The 15,937-nt window shown below is 34.4% G+C and overlaps 1 non-coding gene across 1 annotated transcript; it reads right to left on the bottom strand.

Annotated features, from left to right (window-relative positions):
- Nucleotides 1-15,495: 15,495 nt before the first annotated feature.
- LOC141654151 (small nucleolar RNA R71) lies at nt 15,496-15,602 on the bottom strand. Its single transcript, XR_012547717.1, has one exon. It is a non-coding gene; the product is annotated as a small nucleolar RNA R71 (small nucleolar RNA).
- Between the last annotated feature and the right edge of the window lie 335 nt (nt 15,603-15,937).

The following is a 15,937-nucleotide window of genomic DNA, read 5'->3' as shown; positions in this document are numbered from 1 at the left end:
CACGGTCTAAGTAATCGAACTATTTTATTACTTGGATGAAATTATTGTTTAAAGAAACAATTGAAACGGAATGAATAAATTATTATAAATACAGAATGTTGTAGTTTATAATTTGGAAACCTTTTTGGTACAAGTAATTACGACTTACTAGTCGATTTTGTAAATGACATATTTTATGAGTATGTTGATTTTTAATATGTTAAAAATACATTACATTGTGACATATCATGTAATATGTTACATGTGACAAATTTGACAAATTACAAAATAAAATGGGTTCTCCATTTTATGCTTAAAAACCGAAAATGAGGAGGTAGTGTAAGATATATATTGTGTTTTTATCTTGAGTGGAAAACACAATCATGATATCTAAGTACTAGCCTTGCAAGCCTAAGCTTTTGAGAAGAGCAAAAACAAGAGGCATTGGGCATACTACCCAATGCTCTCTTTTTCGGCCTCCCACAAGAAAGAGAAGAGAGCTCTTCTCTTTATTCAATCATTCATTCTTCCCATCTTTTTCTAGTGTAAGAAAATCCTCCAAAAGAACTCTCTACAATTTATGATAATTCTAGAGAAATAAAATCTCACAAAAACATCACCTCTTGACCGAAATCTTCAAGAGCCAAAATACAATTTATTTTGTGTCATTTTATGGTAAAACCAATATTATTACTAGATCTAAATAGTATTGGTTTATTAAGATGTATTCCTTGGGTATATGATTTTGGGAGGGATTCTACCTTTGAGTCCTTGTTCTTCCATTTGGAGAGCTCAAGAACAAGTGAGTAGGTGAACTCACTTGTGCCCATAAATCCGGAAATCACATGGTGAGATATAGATTTTTCCATCTCTTTAATTAATGTTTGCATGCATAAAATCCATCTTTAATTTTATGACAAATTAATTTTAACATATATGAGTATGTTAGTATGTATAAAGATCTACATTTCCTTCATATAGATCTACTTTTCCTTCAGTAACATGTTACATGTGACAAATTGACAAATGACAAAATAAAATGGACCTCCCATTTTATATACATGTACCGAAATATTGAAGGGAGTTAGTGGAAAAATTGTGTAAATTGTTTTTAAGTGGAAAACACAATCATAAAAGCTAACTACTAGCCTTGCATGCCTATCATTTTCTTGGGTAGAAAAACGTGCCCATGCATTGGGCACAAATACTCCTCCAACCGGTTTCACCAAGAAAAGAGAGAGTGTTCCCTTTACAATTCATTCATTTTTCACATCTTTCATTTTTCTAGTGTAAGAAAAATGCATATTCTCTACAATCTTATAAAAATTCTAGAGAAATAAAACCTCATAAAATGCTCCCTCTTGACCGAAATATTCAAGAGGATAAATACAATTTATTTTGTGTCAATTTTATAGTAAAACATATATTATTACTAGATCATAATAATATTTGTTATTGAGAGGTTTCCTTGGGTATTCACTTTTGGGAGAGATTCTATACTTGAATCTTTGTTCATCCATTATTTAGAATGCTCAAGAACTAACAAGAAGGAGATCTTGTTGGTGCCCATAAAACCAAAATCTTCAATGTAAGATGATGATTTCTTCTTTATATTTACTTTTGTTTGCATGCATAAGATCACCATTTAATTTTATGATTAAATTAACATAAAACATATATGAATATGTTAGTAATGAGATCTACTTTTCCTTCAGGATCGCCTTCTCGAATGACACCGTCTTCAAGGAACTCCGGAATAATTAAATTACAAAATGAATTACATAATTTCCTATTATACATTTGTAATTAAAAATAAAAATAAATCTATTAAATTACAAAACGGTGATACGAGATCACAATAATTACAACCGAATCGATATTCCCATACATTTCGGGTAATACCAATTAAAACTAAGGCCATACTAAGTAAAATTACATAATTCAAAAATTACATAAAATTAAAATATGACAATCATAAATAAAATGCAGCATTATAATATGTATGAACATGCTAGATTTTATGCTAAATCGCCTTTTAAGAGCCAATATCGTATATTTATCGGTTTTCATGGATTTGCGTGATTATAACTTGTTAAAATCACAATAATTACATAAATTCATATTTATGTACAAGTTAATTACCCTAACCATCTTAGGACTCAAAAATTAGTCTCCACTAATATTTTGACAATAATTAAACTTGATTTCTTAATATTGTTCATAAATGGACCCAAAATACAAAATTATGCTATAAACTTCAAATTAAATTATAAAAATTTCAAATAACTTCAAAATTTGAAATTTAAACTCATGAACATTATGGAAAAATACCATGACACTCATAATGTTCAAAACTTAGGTTAAAAATTTCGAAAAATTATCGAGAAAAACAATGTTGCGGTTTATCGGTTTTAACAAATATGACCATAAAAATATGAGCAAAATTATATTCATCAACTTTTCACTTTTAGATCTGAAATATATGATAAAATGCAACATGTGACGTTTTTCCCTAGTCATGAAGTATGTTTTAGCATTATTACTAATTATAGTCACTATTTATGTGATTTTTCATCAAAAATTCATAAATCATGCAAAAAGACTTCACTATAGCCAAATATTTTACACACATCTTGTAAAATTGCATGTGACAACATACTAAATTTCCATGACCAGATTCAAAATATATTTCATATTAACCTATTTACCCATTTAAATACGATTGTAACTTATAAAATTCATATTTCGAGCAAAACAACTTATTTTAACATAACAATTTACAGGCCATCAGTATGTATTATATGTGAAAACATATCCAAAAACCACTGAAAAATATGAGGTTTAGCTATTTTTCGTCCAAAAATGACATTTTTCTCATAAAAATCATATTTTAATGCCAATAATATATAAAATGAACAATAAAAATCCATAAATCGTCTCATATGACCTAAAATCCATTTAGGACCATAAAATTTTAACATGCAAAATTATTTCGTGATTTATCTTCATAAATCCTAAATTTCATGTTTTATTCGTTAATCGTATTATCTCGGAAAAACGATCCCGATCTTGCATGCAACAATCATAATGCCCTGATACCACTTGTTATAAATCATATTTTAAATATCACATATTTTAGTTTAAAGTTTTAGTCATAAAAACTTAAGAATCTTATGCATGCAAAGCATATAAATAAGTGTAGAGGAAAACTGGTTCCTTACATTGAATATTTCGGTTTATGGGCACAAGTAAGGTCTCCTACCTTCACTTGTTCTTGAGCTATGATGAGTAATAGGATGATCCTCCAAAGACTTCAAGTATAGAAGCCACTCCTCTTGATTGCACCCAAGATTATCCCTTATCTCTACTAAATAATATGTGCTAGATATTTGTTTAGTAGTTTACCTTAAAATTGATTACTAATACTCATATATTACATTAATAATATTAGTAATGTGATTTGAACAATTTGGATCATCATTTCTCAAGTTTTTAGAGAAAGATGAACAAGAATAAGAGAGATGAATGCATGTGAATATGAATGAATGGTAAGAGACAAAAATGAGAAAAACCTCTCATCATCAAGAGTAAGGGGAGCCGTGAAAGTAGAGGCTATATGCCAAAATATGGCATCTCCTTTTTCTTTTACTCTTATCTAAATATGTAGGTGTGTAAGCTAGTTTTAGGCTAGGCATGATTACATTATTTTATCTCATAAAATAATTCACCCACTAACTACTTCCACACCAATATTTCGGTCCATATACATAAAATGGACTACCATTTTATTTTGTCAATTTGTCACTTGTCACACAATATATCACATGTAGTATGATACATGTTATTAATTAATTTAATGCATATTTATCACATAAATATCATTTTATAAATTAATTAAATTACATACAACAAATTGACTAGTGATACTTGATCACATAAATAAAATGGGTCATTTAATTATAATTCACAACATCTTGTAATTATAATCAACCATTCATTCTCATCTCTATTGTTTCTCAAACAACAAACAATTTTAGTAATAAAGCATTTTTATTACTAAAATAAATCTTATTTAATCTCATTACAATAAGAAATAATATTCTCTCTCACAATTGAATTGTTCAATTTTAAGGAATTGATCAACTTGTATCGTCATACAATTAATCAACTTTACAGATAAGGGCATCATCCTTTAGGTGTGACCTTAAGGGATCAACTAACCACCACCGTCCCACGACAGTAACGTCAAACTGTAGCAAGCCAATTGTTACCGATTAATGTTGGTCAGTTGACTATATAATTGAATCATCCCTTACGTATTCTTAAAATGAGATTTAAACATGTGATCATCATGATCGACAATTGTGATCGCATTATTGTCGGGGACACTCCAACAGGAACTTCCCAGGACGCGCGGATCCATGTCAAGACGAGCGTCCTGAAGTTGGGGAAGAGCGGATTGAAGTTGGCAAGCGCAGATTTCCTTACAGGACGTTTTCTTCAATTCAAACTTTCCCAGCTCCCACGTCTTAGGGTCAGGACGCGCGGATTGATGCTGGGGATGCTCGGATCCTCTTTAGCTCCCACGAGCTCGGGTCTGCTCGTGGGGATTCCTTTTCCCATGTCATTTTTTCTTCTTTTCCTTTGTAAAATGTTGTGGGTGCACTACAAAGGCTTGGTTATCCTAGGCATTTGCCATCCCCACACTTGGTCAAACACTACACATCAAAACACGTTAAAATACCTCCCTCACTTGCTCTCATGTTAAAAATCTTGATCAAAGCACAACAATGCAAATCAAATAATGACAAAGATGCAATAAAGGAAATGAAATGCTAGTTAAGGGGTTAGAATATTTACAAATGGTGGTTTAGGGAGGACTCCACCAAACTCTCATTGTTGGATGAGATGTCAAGGGGGCAAAGCCAAGGTGTTGTTGATGTTGCTCAACACCTTATAGAAGTAGTCGAAGGCTTGCTCATTCTCATGATAAAGATCTTGCGTAGATCTTTGTGCATTGTTTTCTTCATTGTTATGGTCTGAGTGAAAGTGATGACAAGGATCGACAAAGCCTTGGTCTAAGGTCATAGCATTTCCAATATAAGGATTGACTAATCATTCAAATTCATCGTCCCATAGACCACAAACTTCACTAGCTTGTTCCCCAATGATGTCATGAGTTGACAAGAGAAACTCTTCTTTCTTTTTGTCATGGCCAATGAGGCCTTCTTCATTACTTGTCATGATGAGTGAGCTATTCAAGCCCTCATTGTTGTTGAAAATTCCTTGCTCTCCAAATAGAGCTACTTGAAGGTCATCCACTTTCTTCTTCCATATGAGTGGTGTTTCTTTTCCTATAGTTTGATCTTTGCATAGAGATTCTAACTTCTTTCTATCACATTCTCGGCTATAGTGATCGACCATTAAGTATGGCTCATGTAGTCGGGGAGCTCTCATTGTTTTGTCAAGATTGAAAGTGATTGTTTCGTCCCCTACTTCAAGTGTGAGCTTTTCATGTTTCACATCGATTACCCCTCCCGCGGTATGCAAGAAAGGTCTTCCTAAAATGATAGGAATGTTGGAATCCTCCTCCATGTCTACAATGACAATGTCTACAGGGATAAAGAATTTACCAATTCTCAGGGGCACATCCTCCCATACCCCTAGAGGTATCTTTGTTAATCGATCCGCCATTTGAAGAGTAATGTTGCTGCATTTGAGCTCTCCCATTCCTAGCTTCTTACATACCGAGTATGGCATGACACTTACACTTGCTCCAAGATCACATAACGCTTTGTTGATTGTCGTATCGCCAATGGTACATGGAATAGAAAAACTTCGCGGATCTTTGAGTTTTGGAGGAGAACTCCCTTGAAGAATAGCACTACTCACTTTGGTAAAGGCAATAGTCTCTAATTTTCAAATGGATTTCTTCTTGGTGAGAATGTCCTTCATATACTTTGCATAAGCCGGAACATGATTGATCAATTCCGTGAATGGGATTGAGACTTCTAAGTTCTTCACAATTTCCATGAACTTTCCAAATTGCTCATCAAACTTAGTCTTGGCTTGACGACTTGGGAATAGAAGTCTAATCACAATAGGCTATTTTTCCTTAGCCTTCTCTTCATTCTTCTTCTTTGAAATTTCATTGTTAGAAGGATCTACCTCCTTAGAGTTCTCCGCAACTCTTTGCTTGTCACTAACATCCACAATATCTTCATTAATTGACATCTTCAGCCCCTCATATCTTGTACCACTCATCAAATGGATGGCACTAACCGTCTCATGTCTTAGGGGATTACCTTGAGGCGGTAATTGTCCCTTTTGTCTTTGAGAGCTAGAAGATGCTAATTGAGTCATTTGAGTTTCTAGCATTTTGTTGTGGGCAAGTATGTTGTTGATGGTGATTTCTTTGGCTTGGCTATCTTTTTGCATTTGGGTGAAGAATTCTTGTTGGTTCTTTTGCATTTGTAGGACCGCTTTTTGAACATCAAAGCTTTGGTCATTGGATTTGTTGTAAGAAGGTTGATTTTGGTATCCTTGACTTTGGTTGAAAAAGGATCTTTGAGCTTGATTTCTCATTGGAGGTGGGGAGTATGTTGGTTGGGGGTTTTGGACATTTTGGCTCTTGTATGAAAGATTTGGATGAAATTTGGTATTCTCATTATAGTAGTTGGAATAAGGGGTGCCATTCTTGTATGCTTGGAAAGCATTCACTTGTTCATTTGTTCCCCTACATTCACTTTGCTCATGTCCCAAAGTTCCACAACTTTCACATACTCCACTTGGAATTGAGGATGATGCCACCATAGCATTGAAATGTTGTTTGGGTGAATTAGAAGCTTCATCAAGCTTAGCCATGGCCTTCTCAAACTTTAAATTGATGGTGTCGATATGAGCACTTAGTTGAGCACCCAATTGTGTGATGGAATCTACCTCATGCCTTCCTCCTCTAGTGGCCTTTCGAGGCCTACTATATTGGGAATTATGAACCGCCATCTCTTCGATTTTGGCCCATGTTTGATTGTCATCAACTTCGGTAAACATCCCGTTTGATGTGACTCATATTTAAGCACATTTAGTCCCCGAATTAGCCTTGTTCCCATGCTTTCTATCATATATTAGGGTCCTTTCTTATCTTTAGTTTCCCATTTTGCATATTCTTTGAGGTTTTGTGTCCTTGGTAGGAGAGGATCGCTAACCTTGCATTTATGGAGCGAAATGGAGCTAAATGGATAACATCTAATGACCAAGCAAACAAGAGGAGACCGACACTTGAAGCCTAAGCAAATAAATGAAGTGAAATGGGCAATGATGAAAAGATCCTTGCATCCCCAACACGATCCCCGCGGATTGTTAAAGAGCCAAACAAGAAGAGAACCCTGTGCCACGATCCGAGCGGCCTGAGCTCAGGACGAGCGTCCCAGAGGCAGGATCCGAGCGTCTCCTAGGTAATCCGAGCGGATCTTCTTACAAGACCAGTCGTGCTTCATGAGAGGACGAGCGGATCCTGGTGAGAGTTGCAGAACGATCCGCGCATGTCCCTCGGGATGAGAAAGATTGTTGACTTTTTCTTAGGGTCTTAATAGTCATTTAATCCCTTAGTAACCCTAATCCTTGTACTTAATTTTAGTATAAATACCCTATTGTACTACCTAGATAATCATCAACTCTTAATATCATCTTAATCTTACTCCTAATTTAGTCTTAATCAAAGTTGCAATACACATTTCAATATTAATCACATCTTAATCTTTCCTTAATTTGTCAATTAAAGAAAATCAAATCAATTGAACACCGTCCCCGGCAACGGCGCCATTTTTGGTCGGGCTAGCTTTATCGTGTGTAATATGTCGTTGTTACTACCAACCAAAACAATATTTATAACTTCACAAACTACTCTTAGTAAAAAGAGGTAAGTAAAGGTCGGATCCCAAGGGACGGGTATTGATTTAAGATTTCAATTGCAAGTAGCTATGTCTTAGGGTGTCACAAATTGGTTTGAGATGAGGTGTAATCTAAACTAATCAACACGATGAATGAAAATAAAGTAAAGCAATTAAAGAGGTTTGTAAACAATTGATTAAAAGCACTAGGGTGTCATGGGTTCATAAAGGTTTCATGGAAATAGATCATACAAACATGTTCTCAATTAGAAGCAAGCATTTATTGTTGTGATGGGATCGAGTTAGTGTGTTTCTTACAATCCCTAGGAAGATTTAGGTCTCGGAGCCGAGTCTTCTAGACTGTACAACACCTACAATTCGACTTCGTCTCCCCCTATTCAACTCTATGCATGGTCTAACAAGGCTCGAGTTGGTTTATGTCTTACAAGCCTCATTGAAAAGATAAGAGATGGGTAAAAAATACAAGGTTTCATAGTCTAGCATTTCATCAAACATAACATGTGCATAGGTTGAAATCACAACAAGCAAGCAAATTAATTATGAAAACATATTAGATTAAGCATAGATCAATCCCCATGTTTATTTCCCCTAATTCCCGATTAACCCTAGCTAAAGGACTACTCACTCATGATCAAGTTCAATCCTCCAATAAACCCAAATAATCTTCTAATTACCCAACTAAACTAAGAACAATTGAGAAATTAAGGAAAGATTAAGATGTAATTGATATTGAAATGTGTATTACAACTTTGATTAAGACTAAATTAAGAGTAAGTTAACACCCCCATATACCAAGGAGCCTTAACAAGACCTTCCCTAGCATATAAGGGCGTTACCATTTCGTTTGCTCGAGGACAGTAATAATCAAATGTCGATAAAAGAACAATTTGTTGGAGTTAGTGTCCTCCACAATAGTGCGTTTACATAATAAATCTCATTAAAGGAATATCATCAGATATTTAATTATTTGATCATCGTCAGTTGATTAACGTAAATCGATAACGGTTGGCTGACTAGAGTTTGACGTTATTGTCGTGAGACGGCGGTGATCAACTGACCCCTTTCGGTCACACCTAAAGGAACGAACCCCAATAGACAACTAATTAATTGTATGAGATACAATTTATTTAGTCCCTTGATTTATAGACTAAAAGGTTAGTCGATTATTTTAGAGAGATTTTGAGTTGCGAACTCGAGGAGCGGCAGTTATTATTTAATTACGCGATAATTAAATAATAAGTTTTATGAGACGGGTTTTAGTTAATTAATTGTTAATTCACTAAAATTGTACTAATTGATTAATGTGATTAATATTAGTACATAAATAATATGTGTAGTGGTACACGTATATTTACGGAGTGATTTGGACGAATTAATTATGGAAGTATTTAAACATGAAACGATGTTTAAAATAAAATTACACGTATTTGTGCGACAAATATAAGAACCAACATGGACCCGTAAATGGGCAAGTGGACCGTGTAAAATAGAGTAGTGGATGATTAGGAACATAATCATTTCACCTTCTTTTATATACTACCATAAGTTATCTTATATAGATTTTGCATGTGATTTAAGATTAAAAATATAAGACAATTTGTACACACCAACACTCAACCCACCCGCCACTTTTCCCTTCCTTATACTCCATCCTTTGTTCATTTTTCTACACAACATCATTTTGTATGTTTTTGCATGTGAACATAAAATCCACATCTCTCTAAAATTATCATTTATCTATTACTAAGATGTTAGTAATACTTTTTATTACTAAGAAATGTTAGTAATATTACAAATAATATCAAGGGTATAATAATAACAAGTTCTAGTTAAATACTTGTTATTATTTTTGGGTAAGTTCTTGGGTGCAACAAGAAGGAGATCTTCTCTTTGAAGATTAGTAAGGAGGATCATCCATTTGGTATAAGCTCAAGAACAAGCTAGTAAGGTGAACTAGTTTGTGCCCTTTTTACCACAAAATCAATGTAAGGAAATTGTTTTTCTTTATACTTTCTTTTTATGCTTTCATATTAACATTCATGTTACATAGATCACCTAAATGACAAATTATGAGATAATTTAATTTTTATTAGAGAGTCTAATATGGATCTATGATCTTTCAAGTGGTATCAGAGCTTAGGCTTGTAACATGCATGTTGATTTTAAGCATTTTAATGAATTATGAGATAATTTGTAAAAACTCAAAAATTGTGTTAGAAGAGGTTTTAGCAAGAAATTTTTGGAGCATGCATACCTACTGATCTCAAAATATTTGTGGTGAAGTTTGGTGATTTATGAAGTTATTTTGCTATTTTTAATGATTTTTGGTAGAAAACCGAGTCAAAATGCCGTATTTTAGTTAAAAATTGACTAAAATTAGTTAAAAGTTGATTCGGTGCATGTATTTTTTATGGTCATTCATGCATGTTTTCTACTGATTGTATGCAAAAAGTTGAAGGTTGGTTCGAATTTTTTGCATGTTTATTGATTTTATGAGATAAAAGTCGATAAAAGTGAAATTAATTAATCATAATTTCGAAACAATTGATTATGCCCATGATAATTTTATGTACATTTAAAAATATTATTTAAATGTTAAAAGTGAATTTTAATTTGTTTTTTTCACCTTGTTTTGATGTTTATTGGTTTTAGTGGTTAAAAACCGATAAATATCGATCTTTTTCTTCATAAACTTTATCCGGAATTTTTGGGCATTTTTTCTGACATTTTGGTGTTCTTGGGAGTGTTCCAGAATACTAAAAATTTTTGTTTCAATTTTTTGGGTAATTTTTCAATTATTTTGGATTTTTACTTTAATATTATGATTTTACCGATTAAATTAGCAAAATCTCACCAAATCAAACTAATTATTCATCATAAAATTAGTGAGGACTAATTTTGAGGTTCAAAACAGTTTGGACAATTAGTTTGGACTTAAATGAGATTTAAGAGTTGGTTATTGATTTTTACATGTTAAAAATCGATTAAATCCACAAAAACCGAGATGGATACCAACGATTGATAGATAGAGCGATTTTGGCATCATATTACAGCATTTTAAGCATATTTATTTAAGTTGAATGAATGATTGTCATTTATTTAAAGTATTTATCTTGTTGTACCTAGTATGGCCTAGTTTATTTTAATCGTTATTACCCGAAATGAATGGGAATATCGATTTGTTTGTAATTAAATACGATCTCATATCGTCGGTTTGTAATTAATTAATAGTTTTATTTATTTTATTAATTAATGTATAATAGGAATAGCTATGTAATTCAATTGTAATAGTTATTCTTACCGGTGTTTCCAAAAGACGGATTACATCGAGACGGAGTCTATTTTTGGAAGGTGTTCCAAATCCCACAAGAAGGAGCCACTTATGGAATGAAGAGGCAAGGGACCAAGGAGTTGGTTTCCAAAATGTAATAGACTAGTTTTTATTAACTAGGTGGCCATACTAGGATTTATTCATATGCTTACATGTTTGCTTGTTTTATTTTCGCGCATGCCAAAATCGCCATTCACATGCATTTTATCTTCGCGATTGTCAATTCACGTCATTTATATTCACCGACTTAATTCACTTATAAGGAATTTATGACTAAATTGACAAGATCTCTCACATAACTAAAATTGAGATTAGTCTTACCAATTAGTAACACCTATGAATCTCTTGTTCATTAGAGCCACGCTCGCCCAAGCGGGGTGTTCTCTTTTTACCTTGGGTAAGTAGGGTGTTAAACGATTATCACACGCTAAAATTGGTTGGACTCAACGGGATATAAGACGGTCTTGTGTTCCGGGGCTAGTAGATGAATTTAAGGAAATTCGTCGACCAAGAGTTCTAGAGGTAGAATTAGTCAACGTGACTTACCGAATTTACACAATTATGGGATGTTTTGCCCAAGCGATGCTCATTTTTGTTTAAAATTTGGGTCTTGGAATCATTTATATAATTTAGTGGGAGATCATTATATAAATGTTAAAACTTGTTGAACATGTTTTCACAAGTATTTTTAAAACATTGAATGTTAATTTTTCCTATTTTTCGTTCATACTCATAAATGTATGACATCGCGCACTTCATCCTCCTTTCTCTATTTATTATTATACTCGTTTCGTTCTTTCATAGGAAGCGGTTTCTTTGAAAGAATTCGGTAGCAATGATTGGTAACATGATTTACTAATTCACCTACATTAGCGTACAACGATTTTTGCGATTATTATACAACTTAATTAATGTCCATACATATTAAAAAGGGGTTTTATGTTGCAAACTCATATTACGAGTTTAAAAGGAAGTCACATTTTATCAAGAGAGTCTTGATTTCGAAAGTGAGACCTCCGTCATGATGATGACATATTAGTTTTAATTACTCAAGTGTAATTCAAAAGTGTGCGAAAAGAGTTTTCAAAAACACTTAGAATACTCCAATATGACACCGTCAAATGGCTCACTTCGAGAAAGGCCAAATCGATTGTTTATGCGCTAAAGAGTTTAGGCATATGATAACAATTGAACGGTTAGGTAGTCCAATTTCGCAAGAAGTTGAGATTTTGCCACATGTTACACTCACTTTATAGTAATTCACTCTTACTAAGTGTATAAAATATCACGAATGACATGAAGAGAGGTCTTCATGAGATTCATTTTTGCTTGATTGAACAAAGAGGAATGTGAAAGTGAGTGGGAGTTAAGAAGAATCAACCATATATGTATGCGATAGAACAAAAGTTGAAAGAGACATCTACTCAATGGATAGGCTAGTTCCACTATCTTGGTATGAGATACCAAGTACGGGTCATTTCTTTGTAAAGAAGTTTACACGAATTGACAAAACGTAAGACGTCTAGCATAGGACATTTTGTATCGAAATGGTGCTAGATTAGCAATGATTTCAATTGGGGACAAATGTACCTAAATTTGGTTTTAAAAGAATGTAATCATCTATGTTTATACATAGAAGGCATCACTCATGTGATTTAAAACAAAAGGTTGTACCTACTCCTATGATAACTTGGTGGTTGGTTTAGACCACTCAAGTTAGAGGAATTTTATATTCTTCACGAAAACTAAATATTATACTATCTTGTAGATTTTAATGTCTCTATTCCGGTGAACCTGATGTGACCATAATTAGTGCATATTTAGTCCCCGAATTAGCCTTGTTCCCATGCTTTTTAGTGCATATTTGGGTCATTTATTGTCTTTAGTCCTTTGTTTTGCATATTCTTTGAGGTTTTGTGTCCTTGGTAGGAAAGGAGTGCAAACCTTGCATTTTCATGGCAAAATAGAGCTAAATTGATTGAATTCAATGACCAAGCATCAAGGAGAGACAAGACTAGAAGGCCTTTGTACATACTATAGTAGATGGGCAATGATGAGAACAGATCCTTGCATCCCCGAGGAAATCCTCAAGGATTTTATGAAGAAAAAGGAAGAAAAGAAGCTGTAAGACAATCCGAGCGGATTGTCTACAAGACGCCCGTCCAGCAACCACAATCCGAGCGTCTTCCCCCAGTGGACGCCGGTACAAAACACCCAGAATCCGCCCGTCTTCCCCATCTGGACGCCCGTCCAGAATCACCACAATCTGCCCGTCCCGTGCCTAAGACGCCCGGATTCTCTAACAGCCATTTCGTCTTCTACAAGCTTCAAGGAAGGATGCGCATATTTTTCTAAGACCGGCGAAAAGGAGACCGGAGTCTCCCTAGAGACCGGCGATTCCTCAAGGACTTAATCGTCATTTAAGCCCTTAGTAAACCCTAATCTATGTAACTAATCTCCACTATAAATACCCCATTAGTCTAATTAGAAGAGCATGTTCTTCTTAGAAATCTTTAGTGTAGTTAATATCAATCAAATCTCTCTTTAATCTTGTAATCAACATTTAATCAAGTTTTAATACAAGTTTCATTTCCTTAATCTCTCTTGTGTTCATCTTTCATTTTGGGTAATTGAAGATTATTTGGGTTATTATTGGGAGATTGACAACCTTCCAATCAATCATCAAGTACTTCTATTATTCTTTGCTTTGTTATTGAAATCATTAGTAGGTATAATTCTCTTAATCCCTTTTTAATTATTGTTAATCATTTTCATTTATTCGTCATGTTTCACTTTGTTGGTATGATTGACAACCTTGCTAGCATGATCAACATGATAATGAGTGAGTAGTTTTCTTAGCTAGGGTTAATGGGTAATTAGGGGAAACCAACATGGGGGATGATTCATGCTTAAATTAATATGTTTTCATAGTTTATTTGCTTGCTTGTTGTGATCTCAACTTATGCACATGTTATGTTTGATGAAATGCGAGCCTATGAATCCTTGCATTTTTTACCCATCACCTATCTTTTCAATGAGACTTGTAAGACATAAACCAACTCGAGTCTCATTAGACCATGAATATAGTTGAGTAGGGAAGACTAAGTCGACTTGTAGGGTTTGTACAATCTAATCGATTCGGCTCCGGGACCCAAACTTTCCTAGGATTGTAAGATATAAACCAACTCGATCCATCACAACAATAATTGCTTGCTTATAATTTTAGAATATGTTTGTATGATCAATTCCCATGAATTCCCTATGACCCCATGACACCCTAGTGCCTTTTATCAATTGTTTACATCCCTTTCAATTCATCTTGCTTGTTTACTTTTATTGCTATTTAGTTTAGTGATCTTCTACTTCAAACCCCAATTTGTGACACCCTTAGACACCACTAGTTGCAATAGAAAATCTCATCTCAATTCCCGTCCCTTGGGATCCGACCTTTACTTGCCTCTTTACTAATTGTAGAGTTGTGTGTGAAGATATAAATAGTGTTTTGGTCTAGGTGCTCCTCACGACAAGTACCGAAAACTAAACCTCCTCGAGAGTCCGACCAAAAATGGCGCCGTTGCCGGGGACGGTGTTAACTTGATTTAGATTTTCTTATATTGTTATTAGTTGTGTCTTTCTTTGCCTTGGGGAAGTAAAACTCCTCAAGGTTTGTTCTAATTATTTTCGAGTTGTTTGATATTTTAAATGTCTAGAAGATCACAAGGTAACTTGTTACCCTTTGATCACGAAATTGAAAGGACTTTGACAACCAATAGAAGACTTGCTAGGAGAACTTTGAGAGGTATTGGTGAGGTTATTCAACCAAACACTATTGAGTTCATCAACCCTTTTGCAAGAGAAGGTGAGGAGAACCCAACACAAAATCCAACACAAAATCAACCCACAATGCCTAAATTTTCATCACATTCCGTACCAACCGAGGAGAACCTACCCAATGGTACTCCCACACCACAACACTTAACCGGAAACTTTATTGCCAAATCCGCATTTATCCAATTAGTCGAAAGCAGCCAATTTGGGGGGATGCCTAGTGAAGACCCTCATTCTCATATGGAGACTTTTTGCGACTATTGTGATGCAATTTCTCAAACCGGTGTAACTCAAGACCAAATTCGATGGGTCTTATTTCCTTTTTCTCTAATTGGCACCGCGAAACAATGGTTGAAAGGCCTTGATAAGGCTACTCTCGGAATTGATTCTTGGAAGAAGTTGGCTCTAGCTTTCTACAAAAAGTTCTATCCACCGGAAAAGACTAACATGCTAAGAGCTCAAATTACTGGCTTTAAGCAAAGAGATGAAGAATCCTTGTATGAAGCTTGGGAGCGATTCAAGGGAATTTGTCGCTCATGTCCTCACCATGGACTTAGCGAGTGGTTCTTGGTACAACAATTTTGGAACGGTCTTTATGAAGATTCAAGAAACATTCTCAACATGGGATCAAATGGAATGTTCACCGAAGTTGACGACAATCAAACTTGGAACAAGATTGAGGAAATGGCGGTCCATAATTCACAATATAGTAGACCTCGCAAGGCTACTAGAGGAGGAAAGCATGAAGTGGACTCTATTACTCAATTGGGCGCTCAACTTAGTTCTCATATTGATACCATAAACTTGAAATTTGAGAAAGCAATGGCTAAACATGAAGAAGCCTCAAAATCACCAAAGCATCATGTTAATGCCATGACGGCATCTTCAT

This window comes from Silene latifolia, chromosome 4 (genome assembly GCF_048544455.1).
Source record: "Silene latifolia isolate original U9 population chromosome 4, ASM4854445v1, whole genome shotgun sequence".
Lineage (NCBI taxonomy): Eukaryota > Viridiplantae > Streptophyta > Magnoliopsida > Caryophyllales > Caryophyllaceae > Silene > Silene latifolia.
Note: the sequence above shows the minus strand (reverse complement) of the source record. Positions and strands in the feature narration are given on the sequence as shown.